Genomic DNA, 15,489 nt, shown 5'->3' with positions numbered 1-15,489 from the left:
CAACAGGCTGATCAATGACTAATTAATTTAAATATTAACAAAGATTAAAGTACCAGAGATCACGGTGTGTAAGTCGATCTTTGATGCCTTCCAAAAAAAAAGGTCAACTTATACACTGAGTATAATATGTGATCCGCTGATGGTCATATCTTGAAATGTGAAAAGAAAACGTAACATTGGCAATTCGAATTAAATCAATGTGACGCATTTTATTGAATGAATTAATTTAACAAGCTTTCCTGAAACAACAATCAAGATGTTTTTAAAAGCCCGACCAGAGGATGACCGTCAGAGAGCCGCTCTCTCTGCTTTCTGCTTTTTTTTTCGAGCCCGGGTGCGCTCTGTCAGATTTTTTTCAAACTGCGCATGCGCAGTTCAGAGCTCCGATCGTTCCGCCAGCGCTAAGCCCCGCCCACTGCGCAGATCGGGCAAAACGCGTATGGACGCGCTGCAAAGAGGATTCCAGGCGCAGATCTATTTGACGCCCAGATTCGGCACTTAGGCTCAAAATGGTAAAATTCCCCCCATTGTCTGATTTCAAAAAGAAATTAGAGATAGCTCTTGGGGCTAAAGGGATCAAGGGATATGGAGGGGAAGGGGGGATCAGGATATTGAATTTAAGGATCAGTCATGACCAAAATGAATGGTGGAGCAGGCTCGAAGAGCCGAATGGCCTCCTCCTGCTTCTAGTTTCTATGTTTCTAAAATGGTCTTTTGGTTCACGTTGAGTAATCTTGGTCTTTTGCCGCAATGTGAGACATTTATGTTCTATAAGTTGGCTGCACAAACTAGCTGTTGCTCTGAAACCTTTGCTGGGCTCAGTGTTTGATTTCACCCATTTAAGTGTGTTGCATTTCTGGTGACAATGTGAGCACTCCAATGGTTTTCGAGGGCCCATTCTGATGCATGCTTCTCAAGGTCAGGCCAGTGCTTTGCGTTTGTCCTGTTGGTGCAGTTGGTTTGGGCATCTTCTTCAGGGCAAGTTTACATTTTATTGACCTAAAAGCAGAGACAAAATAGAAACATGAAAGATTTTTATATTTTGGAAGAATTGAGTTCAAATAATTGCTGAGGGCAGTCGAATCGAAGGCGATTGAATTGTTGTTGGCTGCTTCAAGAAGGCCTCTTGGAAACAGCTCTAGGCTGGGAGAGGCTGAAGTTTGAATCAACCATCAGATGAAGTGAGGAAAGTCTTGGGCTGCAAGAAAAAGTCTTGTTCGAAATGGATGGTGGATGCGGTGTTTTTGGATTTCCAAAAGGTGTTTGATAAGGTGCCTCACAAAAGGTTGCTGAAGAAGATTGGGTCACACGGAGTTGGGGGTAGGGTGTTAGCGTGGATTGGGGATTGGCTATCCGACAGGAAGCAGAAAGTCGGAATAAATAGGTGCTTTTCTGGTTGGCAGATGGTAACTAGTGACGTGCCGCAGGGATCGGTACTGGGGCCTCAACTATTTACCATTTATATAGACGACCTGGAGGAGGAGACTGAGTGTAGGGTAACAAAGTTTGCAGACGACACAAAGATAAGTGGAAAAGTGAATCGTGTGGAGGGCGTAGAAGGTCTGCAGAGAGATTTGGACAGGCTGAGTGAGTGGGCGAGGATCTGGCAGATGGAGTATAACGTTAACAAATGCGAGGTTATTCACTTTGGAGGAAATAATAGCAAATTGGATTATTATCTAAATGGAAAAAAATTTCCACATGCTACTGTGCAAAGGGACCTGGGGGTCCTTGTGCATGAGACGCAAAAACCCAGTCTGCAGGTGCAACAGGTGATCAAGAAGGCAAATGGGATGTTGGCCTATATCGCGAGGGGGTTAGAATATAAAAGCAGAGATGTCTTGCCGCATCTGTACAGGGCATTGGTGAGGCCGCAGCTGGAATACTGTGTGCAGTATTGGTCCCCTTATTTGCGGAAGGATATATTGCCCTTGGAGGGAGTGCAGAGAAGGTTCACCAGGTTGATACCGGAGATGAGGGGTGTTGATTATGAGGAGAGACTGAGCAGATTGGGTTTGTACTCGTTGGAATTTAGAAGGCTGAGGGGGGATCTTATAAGCCCTATAAGATAATGAAGGGGCTGGATAGGGTAGAGGTGGAGAGATTCTTTCCACTTAGAAAGGAAGCTAGAACTAGAGGGCACAACCTCAAAATAAAGGGGGGTCAGTTTAGGACAGAGTTGAGGAGGAACTTCTTCTCTCAGAGGGTGGTGAATCTCTGGAATTCTCTGCCCACTGAAGTGGTGGAGGCTACCTCGTTGAATATGTTTAAATGACGGATAGATGGATTCCTGATCGGTAAGGGAATTAGGGGTTATGGGGATCAGGCGGGTAAGTGGAACTGATCCACTTCAGATCAGCCATGATCTTATTGAATGGCGGGGCAGGCTCGAGGGGCTAGATGGCCTACTCCTGCTCCTATTTCTTATGTTCTTATGTTCTAAGATTTCTTGGATTTCCACAGCAGAGGGGAAGTGGGTTTCAGAAATCATGTGGGATATTGTATTAAAGTGACAGCAACTTTGTCTTGGGTAATATTACTGTTTTTTATTGTTAAATATCTATAAGGGAGTGTTACCTGGAAGGTGTTTACCTGTGGGTCTGACCAAGTAGGGAGTCTTTTGGGGGGGCGAATGTTTTATAAGACTAATCTTAAATGTGTAACTGTAATCTTGTGAGCTTAAGTTTTCATTTCTTCTTCTTAATAAACCTTTTGATTTTTAAAATCCCTGAAGTGTTCCTGGACCCCTTGCTGCTGAGTTTAGTACACTTTCTTCTCGTTCTCAGAATATCAAAAGAAAGGAATGGTCCATAAGCCAAGTTTCCCTCTGGGAATTGGTTGGCTCAGCAATTAATTTCTGCTGTGGACATAACAATAATAATAATAATAATAACCCTTTAATGAAGGAAATCTGCCATCCTTACCCGGTCTGGTCTATATGTGACTCCAGATCCACAACAATATGCGGTTGACTCTTAACTGCCCTCCGAAATGGTTGAACAAACCATTCAGTTGCAAGGGCAATTAGGGATGGGCAATAAGTGCTGGCCATGGCAGCGATGCCCACATTCCCTTGAAATAATGAATAAAATTGGGAATGGGAAAGATGACAGTCAGCCTTGAATGGTGGAGAAGGCTCAAGGACCTGTTGGTATGTTCCTGCTCCTACTTCTTTCTTATGTTTGCTTCATCCTATCCTATCATTCTTCTGTCCTCCCTCTCGGTGGGCAGGATTTTACGAATTCGCATGTCCTGAAACCGTAAAATCCCGCCCGAGGTCAACGGACCTTTCCATGATCTGCCCCTTGCCTACTACGATTCCCATGGCAGGCAGGGCGGTAAAATTCCAGCCAATATGTCTCAGTTGGCAGCACCCTCACCTCTGAGCCACAAGGTTCTGGGTTCAAGTCCTGCTCCAGGGCTTGAGCACAAATACCGAAGTTGTCACTCTAGTGCAGTACTGAGAGAGTGCTGCACAGTTGAAGGTGCTGTCTTTAGAACAAGACACTAAATTGAGGCCCTAGCTAATCTGGTGGATGTTAAAGATCCCGTGCCACTATTTCGGAAAAGAGTAGGAGAGTTCTCCACAGTGTCCTAATCAATATTTATCCCTCGATCAATGTCAGGGAAACAATGTATCTGGTCATTTGTTTGTAAGAATTTGCTAAATATCAATGGGCTGCCACATCTCCCACAATCCAACAGTGACTTCACTTCAAAAAAACCCTCATGGGATGGAAAACACTTTGAGATATCCAGTGGCTATATAAATCTTTCCTTTTTATCTTTCCTTGCGCTTATCTTTAAACAGATCTGTGCTATTTCACTCAACTCCTCTCTGTGTTGGTGAGTTAACCATTTTGTGAGTAAAGAAGGTTCTTCTGAATTCCTTTCTGGATTTATCATTGACTAACTCTTATTTATAATAATAAATTAAAGCAAAATACTGCAGATGCTGGCAACGTTAAATATTTCTAGTCCCTTGTTTTGGAGTTCCCTTCACAACTCAAAACAATTTAGAAGGGATTGAGAAGGTACTTTTGAGATTTTCAAGATATTGTGGGCGGGGTTTTCCGGCCACGCTCACCCCGAAACCGGAAAATCCTGCCCGAGTTCAATGGAACTTTCCATGGTCCGTCTCTCACCGGCTCCGATTCCCTTGGCAGGTGGAATGGGAAAATTCACCCCTCTGAGGAAGAGAAAATGCTTCCATCCATGCACAAAGGGCGGTAGATGTTTGGAACTCACTTCCACAAATGATAATCATTGAATTTAAAATAATAATTTTCAAACTGAAATTGATGGATTTTCATTAGCCAAAGGAATTAAAGAAATAAAGCGCAATGGCAGGTAAATGAAGTTAGGTCACATTGAATGGGGGAAACAGGTCAAAAGGCCATCTCCTAGTTCGACCCCAGCAGTTCAGGATCACACTAACCAGCGTTGTCCAAAACCAATCTCATGAAGGCTGATGTCTCCTGGGCCGATCAGACTTGTCGTAATGCTCCTTTTAGGAATAGCAGCATGTCATCACTAAAAAGGAAGTGTGTCACGCAATCCAGTTTTAGTTTCATTTTTGCTTCTAAGCGCAATGTAGAGCTCTGCTGCTAATGTCCTCAAGCTGTGCGCCTCTGTATAAATATCCCCCCAAGTCCCGAGTCTCAATAAATGAACCCACTGTAATAAGACTGCAGAGGCAGAAGTCCCTTCACCAAAATCCCTTTATTTACAAACTCTAACAGCAGTACACAGAGTGCTGGCAGTCAGCAGTCTACCTCCGGGGGTGTCAGAGGAACTGACACTCCGGATTAAGTACAAGGCAAAGACCCCCTGATTGGCCCATCAATTTGGATCCTTAATCAGGGAGCTTTTACTCCAATGGGCCAACCTCAATGGCCTGACTGAAGTTATTCCACCCACAACATACTTGCACAATTCCTAATGAGAGATTGATGCCTTTGTATCATTAAAACACATACAAGACTAATCAGACTCTAAGAACAATCAAATAAAGAGGCTGCCTCTGGATGTTTAGGTTCATAATCTCGTTTGCAAGGAGCAATGATCCACTCTTCCTGCCAGTACAGTTTGGGAATGATTGTGCAGCAACCACAAAGCAGATTCACATCATTTGCTGGATTGGTGTGGATGGGTGGAAACCAAGCTCATAGAATTCAGAGTTCCCGCCTCCAGATAGGAACTCAAATTATAACTGGACCTCTCCTCAATCTTAATTTTAGAGAAATAAGGTCACTTTCATATTGATTTGATTTGATTTATCATTGTCACATATATTAACATACAGTGAAAAGTATTGTTTCTTGCACGCAAAACCGACAAAGCATACCGTTCATAGAGAAGGAAATGAGAGAGTGCAGAATGTAGTGTTACAGTCATAGCTAGGGTGTAGAGAAAGATCAACTTAATGCAAGGTAGGTCCATTCAAAAGTCTGACAGCAGCAGGGAAGAAGCTGTTCTCGAATCGGTTGGTGCGTGACCTCAGACTTTTGTATCTTTTTCCCGATGGAAGAAGGTGGAAGAGAGTAAGTCCAGGATGTGTGGGGTCCTTAATTATGCTGGCTGCTTTGCCGAGGCAGCAGGAAGTGTAAACAGAGTCAATGGATGGGAGACTGGTTTGTGTGATGGATTGGGCTACATTCACAACCTTTTGTAGTTCCTTGCGGTCTTGCGACACAGGATTAACACCACCACCTGGAGGTCCGCCCAAGTAAATCACAAACCCTGACTTGGAAATATATCACCGTTCCTTCACTGCTACTGGATGAAAATCCTGGAACATTCTCCCTAACAGAACTGTGGATGTAACTGCACCACAATGACTGCAGTGGTTCAAGAAGAGAGCTCACCGCCGTCCTCTCAAGGGGCAATGAGGGATAGGCAATAAATGCGGGGCCTGGCCAGCGATGCCCGCATCCCATGAACAGTCACTGAAAACACGGCGGGGGGGGGGGACCGGGGACAATCTTACCGAAACAATTCTAAGTGCCGTACGAGCGCGAAAACGGGAAAGAATTGCGCCCATTTTTTGAGCGCGTTAAAAATCCAACCTTACCACACTCTGAGCAAAAACTGAAGCAAGATCAGTTTCCTACCAGCAGGGGGAGGGGCGGGGCCTCGGATCTCACTGGATATCCGGTGCCAGTAAGATCGCGAGAGGTGAGAAATTACCCAATTTTTCGCCTCTTGTGTGATCTTATCAGCTGGCTCCTCCCATCGACCGGCGGGTCAAGAAGGTAAGAATGCCCCCGGGATCTGTGAACTGCTGGAGGAATCTAGGATAACGATGTGAAAGTCTCAGATGGCCAGAGGCTCCAAAGGAAATTTCTGTTGGTTTATTGAGAGTGTGCGTTGTGCACTTTGTGGGTAGATTTGAAAAGACCAACATGGGCGGCACAGTCAATAAAGGACAAAGAACAAAGAAAATTACAGCACAGGAACAGGCCCTTCGGCCCTCCAAGCCTGCACCGACCATGCTGCCCGACTTAACTAAAACCCCCTACCCTTCCAGGGACCATATCCCTCTATTCCCATCCTATTCGTGTATTTGTCAAGACGCCCCTTAAAAGCCACTACCGTATCTGCTTCCACTACCTCCCCCGGCAGCGAGTTCCAGGCACCCACCACCCTCTGTGTAAAAAATCTGCCTCGTACATCTCCTTTAAACCTTGCCCCTTAATCTTATGCCCCTTAGTAATTGACTCTTCCACCTTGGGAAAAAGCTTCTGACTATCCACTCTGTCCCATGCCTCCCATAATCTTGTAGACAAGTGCAGACAGTGGTTAGCACTGCTGCCTCACAGCGCCAGGGACCTGGGTCCAATTCCCGGCTTGGGTCACTGCCTGCGCGGAGTCTGCCCATTCTTTGCCGTGTCTGCGTGGGTTTCCTCCGGGTGCTCCGGTTTCCTCCCACAGTCCAAAGATGTGCGGGCGGGTCAGGTTGATTGGACATGCTAAATTGCCCCTTAGCGTGGGGGGATTCGCAGGGTAAATACGTGGGGCTACAGGGATTGGGGCTGGGTGGGATTGTGGTCGGTGCAGACCCGCTGGGCCGAGTGGTCTCCTTCTGCACTGTAGGGATTCTATGATACTTTTCACAAAAGGGGAAATGCTGAGTTGCTCTTCTCTCCGCCTCTATAAGCGGACAGATCCATGGGCACAATCTCTTGGAGCTATGATTCATCCTCTCCGCTTGTGAGGTAGGACACACCTTTGGCCAGCAGTGAAATATGTATTTCCATTTTACACCCAGTCAGGTGGAACCCCCGACCTTGACACCACAGCCTGATCATTTTCTCACGCGCCATCAATCAGTGTCTTTCGGACGGTAACCAACGAGGAATTAATTTAATCCTCCGAATAGTCACGCAGTCAGCCATGGCGTGGTGCTGGCTAGCAGCCAGGAATCCCCTCATTATTGGGAGAGGAAGTGTGTGCTTTGTGGGAATGAGGAGAAGTGTCAAGGTTTCAGGAGTGCTAGCTAATTGGCCCAGAATGTGTGGTACTTGGGTCTAATAAAGTCCACAAGGATATCAGTGGGTCTGTTCCACCTGGGCTTTGGAAATCACTTTCAGAAATGGAGAGAAAGGGGCAGGAAGAAATTAGAAAGATGCAACCTTTTGTTCAGAGTTTAAGTCAGCTGCAGTAGAATTGAGAGTGGGAGGTGACAGGGGACAAGGCTAATTGAAAAAGGAAGCAAGTTCCAGTACGTTTCAGCCAAGAAGACTTAAAGGCACAGGCATCTCTTCAGAATTTATGTGTCAGCATGGATCAATTCGGTCGCACTTTCCTCTCTGAGGTACAGGGTCATGGGTACAAATGTCACTCCAGAACCTGAGCACAGAACTAAGCTGACAGTGCGGTACCGAGGGAGGTGCCATCTTTCAGATGAGACGTTAGACCAGTGCCCCATCTGCCCTCCCAGCTGGGGGTGAAAGATCCCCTGGCACCATATTCCAGCAAAAGCATTGGAGAGTTTCGTTGTTTCCCAGTCAACATTTACCCCAGGAGCAACATCATAAAAACAGATTCATTTTGACGGCACTGTGTGTGGGATCTTGCTATGCACACATTGACTGCCACGTCTCCTACATTACAGCTGTACCTTCACTTCACGCATAAATATGGGTGGCACAGCGGTTAGTGCCAGGGAGCCAGGTTTAATTCCGGTCTTGGGTGACTGTGTGGAGTCTGCAGGTGGGTTTCCTCCGACTGCTCCGGTTTCCTCCCACAGTCCAAAGATGTGCAGATTAGATGGATTGGCCATGCTAAATGAGTGGGGTTACAGGGATAGGGTGGGGGGGTTGGTTTTGGGTAAGATGCTCAGTCGGAGAGTGGGTGCAGACTCAATACGGTGAATGGGCCTCCTTCTGCACTGCAGGGATTCTATGATAACTCATTGGCCATAAAGCACTTTGAGATGCCTGGTGGCTGTAAAAGGTGCTATATGAATGTAGGTCTTTCTTTTTTTAAAGAAAATCCCTGATTGGATATCTTAGAGTGTTTTAATTTCTGTAGCTATTACGTGTGCGTGTTTGTGCTAGTTTGAAAATTGTATTTTGTTAGGGTGGAGGCAAGTGGGGAGTGCGGCGAGAAAACACAAGTTAACGTGGCTGATACAGCATTCAAATATTCAGAAACAGACAGAAAGCAGAAACAGTTTGGAAGAGAGAAGAAATAAGAGCGAGGTATTGCAGTGAGAAAGCTCAGTGTAGCAGGGAGAGAGGGTGATGGGAGAGAAAGCTTAAAGCCTCAGTGACTCAGCATCCTGGGAGGAGAGGACAATTCCAGATTTCTACCCTGAAACATCGAAACAGCAAGAGGCCATTCAGCCCTCGAACCTGTACCACCGTTCGATTCCATTGTCACTGCTCAAAATCCACCCGCCATAACCCTTAAAATCCTTACTCAGCGAAAATCTATCAATCCTTGTTCTGAAATTGTCAATCAAACTCTGGACTCAACAACCATTCACTGGGAAGTGTGTGGAGACTGGTTGGAGGATGTGATTCATGTTACATTAACACAAACTCTTCCCATCCAGCTGTAGTCTTCTGTGGGAAAACGAGGATATAGAGAAAGTTAAAAATATTCTGGAGAGCACAGAAATTGCAGATGGGAAGTTCGGATCCCAAATTACGGGAATGCAAAAGGGGAGACGATGCCCGAGTGGTATTATCGCTCGACTATGATCCAGAAACCCAGATAATATTCTGCGGACCTGGGTTCGAAGCCCGCCACAGCAGCTGGTGGAATTTGACTTCAATAAAAATTATCTGGAATTAAGAGTCTACTGATGACCATGAAACCATTGTCGATTGTCGGAAAAACCCATCTGGTTCATTAATGTCCTTTAGGGAAGGAAATCTGCCATCCTTACCTTGTCTGGCCTACATGTGACTCCAGAGCCACAGCAATGTGGTTGACTAAACTGCCCTCTGAAATGGCCTAGCAAGCCACTCAGTTGTAACAATCACTACAAAATCTCAACAAAGAAATGAAACCGGACGGACCTTCGCAGTCGCTGGGTCAAAATCCTGGAACTCCCTCCCTCACAGCATTGTGGGTCAACCCACAGAACATGGACTGCAGCGATTCAAGAGGGCAGCTCACCACCACCTTCTCAAAGGCACCTAGGGATGGGCAATAAACGCTGGCCAGCCAGCGACGCCCATGTCCCACGAATGAATAAAAAAAATTGCACTCACAGCCTAGAAATTACAGCTGCACTAAAACATTTAGTAAGGAAACCCCCAGGAGTAAAAAGCACGTCTGGCGAGAGCTTCACTTTCACTCCAATCTTCACATTGTAAGTTTCCAGAAAAAAAAATTAAATGAATTGAGTCGAAATAAAATCAGAAAATGCTAGAAAAACTCAGCATCTATGGAGAGAGAAACAGAGTTAATGGGACAGATTTTCCAGCCTCGGTCGTCCTGAAACCAGAGAATCCCACCCAAGGTCAACGGACCTTTCCATGCTCCACCCCTCGCCCGCTCCGATTCCCGTGGCAGGCAGGACGGTAAAATTCCGGCCAATATTTTGAGTCCAACATAACTTCTTCTTTGGAACTTCAATTAGTCATATTGGACTCGAAACTACAGCCAGAGTTCTCCGATCTCTGTCGCCTCGCCACTTCTGATGGCGAGAATGGAGAATTTGGCGCTCAGCCAAAACTTCATTCACTGCAGCAGGACCGGAGAATCCAAACCGCGGATGAGGTCAGAGAATTCTGGTTGTGACTAGGGCGGTTGATGGAGGAGAACCGGTGGATGCGGTGTTTTTGGATTTCCAAAAGGCGTTTAATAAGGTGCCCCATAAAAGGCTGCTGAAGAAGATAAGGGCACACGGAGTTGGGGGTAGTGTGTTAAAGTGGATTGGGGACTGGCTATCCGACAGGAAGCAAAGAGTCGGAATAAATGGGTGTTTTTCCGGTTGGAGGAAGGTAACTAGTGGCGTGCCGCAGGGATCGGTACTCAGGCCGCAACTATTTACCATTTATATAGATGATCTGGAGGAGGGGACGGAGTGTAGGGTAACGAAGTTTGCAGACGACACAAAGATAAGTGGAAAAGTGAATCGTGTGGAGGACGGAGAAGATCTGCAGAGAGATTTGGACAGGCTGAGTGAGTGGGCGAGGATATGGCAAATGGAGTATAACGTTGATAAATGCGAGGTTATACACTTTGGAGGAAATAATAACAAATGGGATTACTATCTCAATGGAAACAAATTAAAACATGCTACCGTGCAAAGGGACCTGGGGGTCCTTGTGCATGAGACGCAAAAGCCCAGTCTGCAGGTACAACAGGTGATCAAGAAGGCAAATGGGATGTTGGCCTATATCGCGAGGGGGATAGAATATAAAAGCAGGGATGTCTTGATGCACCTGTACAGGGCATTGGTGAGGCCGCAGCTGGAATACTGTGTGCAGTATTGGTCCCCTTATATGAGGAAGGATATATTGGCATTGGAGGGAGTGCAGAGAAGGTTCACCAGGTTGATACCGGAGATGAGGGGTTTGGATTATGAGGAGAGGCTGAGGAGATTGGGTTTGTACTCGTTGGAGTTTAGAAGGATGAGGGGGGATCTTATGGAGACTTATAAGATAATGCGGGGGCTGGATAGGGTGGAGGCGGAGAGATTCTTTCCACTTAGTAAGGAAGTTAAAACTAGAGGACACAGCCTCAAAATAAAGGGGGGTCGGTTTAAGACAGAGTTGAGGAGGAACTTCTTCTCCCAGAGGGTGGTGAATCTCTGGAATTCTCTGCCCACTGAGGTGGTGGAGGCTACCTCGCTGAATATGTTTAAAGCGCGGATGGATGGATTCCTGATCGGTAAGGGAATTAAGGGTTATGGGGATCAGGCGGGTAAGTGGTACTGATCCACGTCAGATCAGCCATGATCTTATTGAATGGCGGGGCAGGCTCGAGGGGCTAGATGGCCTACTCCTGCTCCTATTTCTTATGTTCTTATGTTAACTCTATTTTCTCTCTCCATATTCGCTGCCAGACCTGCTGAGTTTTTCCAGCACTTTCTGTTTTTATTTCAGATTTCCACCACCTGCAGTATTGTGCTTTTATTTTAATTGAATGAGTTCCTGTTTGAAGTTGTTCTGGGCAAAAGTTTTTCATTTCAAATGTTTCAGTCCATGATTACGGACAAACAATTTTAATCTTCCAACCAACGTGGTTTTCAGTGAGAAAATAAATGAATCCCTGGATGAGGTGTAGGACTGTAATGGAGTGTCATTGGAGTCATGCCAAAACTAAATGGAGTGAAATAAGGCTACTAAAATGTGATATTAAGGCAGAAATGGGCCTGGGTAGGCCTTTCCAAGTTCATTTTTAGCTGTGGAAATGAAAAATATTGGGAGCTCCGTGACTACATTACACCATTAATTCTATCCTACTGACAGAGTGAGTAACAATGGTCTAAGAATTTCATTCACATATTACTGGTTTAAATCTGTACAGGAAATGAGAGATAAAATAAACATTGAACAGTTAGAAACAGTAAAGATCATTTCTGAGACTAATTTAGGTGGTACCCTTAAAGTAAAGTTTATTTATTAGTCACAAGTAGGCTTACATTAACACTGCAATGAAGTTACTGTGAAAATCCCCTAGTCGCCACACTCTGGCGCCTGTTCGGGTTACACTGAGGGAGAATTTAGCACGGCCAATACACCTAACCGGCACATCTTTTGGACTGTGGGAGGAAACCGGAGCACCCGGAGGAAACCCAAGCAGACACAGGGGAGAACGTGCAAACTCCGCACAGACAGTGACCCAAGCCGGGAATCAGTGAGAGCTGTGAGGCAGCAGTGCTAAATCTGCCACTGTGTTGCTCCTTGCGTAGCCACTTAACACATTCTAATCAGTCGTACAAAACAATCGCTTCATCCCAAATGCAGAAAATACAAATGTTGCTAACTTGTGTTGGCATTTTGTATTTGCCCTCTGCAATTTTTGGAGGCTTGTTCTCTCCAGACACCCCAACATTACAGGCAGACAGAAATTGTAACCTTACAATGGCAGGACTGCGTCCAGCTACACACAGAACAAAGTGGTTCAGAATCTGCAATCAATTAGATGTACCCCAGGTCCAAATTTAGCTCTGAGTGATTTTGGCCTCCATTACCGAGACTTAGCTCTGACAGACGTGATGCGGCAAAAGTTAGTTGTTGCCACGGAAACGGCAAGTTAATAGAGTCAGCACTGACCCTTTTCTCCTTTAGTAGAAGTCTTGCCTAGGTCGATGAGAGTTGTGATCAGACAGTTGACCTCCCATTTTAACCCCATGGGCAGGTTAATTTTTCAACTTGCCCAACAGACTTCAACCGACCACAAACCATGCCCATGTGACCAGGCAGATGTCAAGTTTTGGTATTGAACAGAAAGATTTGGTTTACCTCAGAGTTTATCTTGCATCAGGAGTGAAAGGCTTTGGGAGCTGTGACATTGTCCAGAGTAAATTAAATTGAATCAAGTTAATCATTTTTAGTTTTGCGATTTAATGGGCCTTTGGTCGGTGATGTTGTTAAAACATTGACTATTTTTGATACCCACCTGCAGTGATCTAAAAGACAGGACAGACCAGAAACTCTCACCATCCTGCCATATTTGCTCATTTTCATTCTGAATCACTGCAAGGTTGACTGTTTCAACTTAAACTTATTCCTATTCCTACAGAGCATCAATGCGTTAATGTACCGGCCTCTCGGTATTGTTTCACATTTTCTAAACAATAAACAAGCTTGAAACAGAGTCTTAGATTACTCTCTGTAGCTGTACGCTCCACAGAGAAACAGGAGAAAGACCAAGATGAAACCAACTGAAACTTGAGGGAAAATATTGGTACAAGATTGGGTTGGATTCAATGTGACAAATAGCCCTTCAGTACCCCAACAATAAGGACACTCTTCATGTGTGAAGAGAGAGAGAGAGTGAGGTCCTAATTCTTTCGGGCTGAAGAGGTGTCCTGGTGATGGGAGGTGGTGGTGTAGTGGCATTGTCACTGGACTGGTAATCCAGAGACCCAGGCTAATGCTCTGGGAACCCGGGTTCGAATCCCACCGTGGCAGATGGTGGAATTTGAATTCAATAAAAATCTAGAATTAAAAGTCTAATGATGACCATGAAATCATTGTCAATTGTCGTTAAAAACCCATCTGGTTCATTAATGCCCTTTAGGGAAGGAAATATGACGTCCTTACATGGTCCGGCCTACATGTGACTCCAAACCCTCAGCAATGTGGTTGACTCTTAAATGCCCTCAGGAATGGACAATAAATACTGGCCCAGCCGGTGATGCCCACATCCTATGAACAAATAACAAAAAGGAGAGAAAGGAAATTTGGGTTGAACTCCGCTGTACTGAAATATCTGTCTTAACCCAGCCCCGACGGAGGGTTGTGCACCTTATTCCAGCCACCCTGTGCTCCCATTGCCAGAAGCTGAAGATGCAAATTTAATGCCTCCTGCATCCCACTGGCATCTTTCCATACATACATGCAAAGTAGGAGTAGGCCATTTGGCCCCTCAAGCCTACTCAAGTATTCAGTAGGAAACTGGCTGATCTGATGTGGCCTCAATACCATTTTGATACCCTTTGATTCTCTTGTTAGTCAAAGAACCTGTCTACCTCTGCCTTGGAACTATTCAATAACCCTGCCTCTACCATCTCTGGGGAAGAGAGTTCCACACACTCAACACATTGAGAAAAACACAATTCTCTTGCCTTAAACGGAAGATCCCTTTAGTTTTAAACTGTGTGCCCTGGTTCTAGTCTCTATGATGTGGAGATGCCAGCATTGGACTGGGGTAAGCACAGTAAGAAGTCTCACAACACCAGGTTAAAGTCCAACAGGTTTATTTGGTAACACAAGCTTTCGGAGTGTCGCTCCTTCTTCAGGTGAGTGAAGAGTTGTGTTCACAAACAGGGCATAAATAGACACAGACTCAATTTACAAGATAATGGTTGGAATGCGAGTCTTTACAGGTAATCACCTGTAATTAATTTACAGGTAATTAAATTACCTGTATTACCTCTCCCCTTCCCTATCCCTGTAACACCACACATTCATCATAGCTAATCCACCTGCCCTATACATCTAGGGACACTAAGGGGCAATTTACCATGGCCAATCCACCTAACCTGCACATCTTGGGACACTAATGGACAATTTACCATGGCCAATCACCTAACCTGCACATCTTTGGACTCTAAGGGACAATTTAGCACGGCCAATCCATCTAACCTACACATCTTTGGACTCTAAGAGACACTTTAGCATGGCCAATCCATCTAACCTACACATCTTTGGACTGTGGGAGGAAACCGGTGCACCCGGAGAGAACAAAGAACAAAGAACAGTACAGCACAGGAAACAGGCCCTTCGGCCCTCCAAGCCTGTGCCGCTCCTTGGTCCAACTAGACCAATCGTTTGTATCCCTCCATTCCCAGGCTGCTCATGTGACTATCCAGGTAAGTCTTAAATGATGTCAGCGTGCCTGCCTCCACCACCCTACTTGGCAGCGCATTCCAGGCCCCCACCACCCTCTGTGTAAAAAACGTCCCTCTGATATCTGAGTTATACTTCGCCCCTCTCAACTTGAGCCCATGACCCCTCGTGATCGTCACCTCCGACCTGGGAAAAAGCTTCCCACTGTTCACCCTATCTATACCCTTCATAATCTTGTACACCTCTATTAGATCTCCCCTCATTCTCCGTCTTTCCAAGGAGAACAACCCCAGTCTACCCAATCTCTCCTCATAGCTAAGACCCTCCATACCAGGCAACATCCTGGTAAACCTTCTCTGCACTCTCTCTAACGCCTCCACGTCCTTCTGGTAGTGCGGCGACCAGAACTGGACGCAGTACTCCAAATGTGGCCTAACCAGCGTTCTATACAGCTGCATCATCAGACTCCAGCTTTTATACTCTATACCCCGTCCTATAAAGGCAAGCA

This window comes from Mustelus asterias, chromosome 8, assembly GCF_964213995.1.
Source record: "Mustelus asterias chromosome 8, sMusAst1.hap1.1, whole genome shotgun sequence".
In the NCBI taxonomy this organism is placed as follows: domain Eukaryota; kingdom Metazoa; phylum Chordata; class Chondrichthyes; order Carcharhiniformes; family Triakidae; genus Mustelus; species Mustelus asterias.
This window is presented reverse-complemented; position numbering follows the sequence as displayed.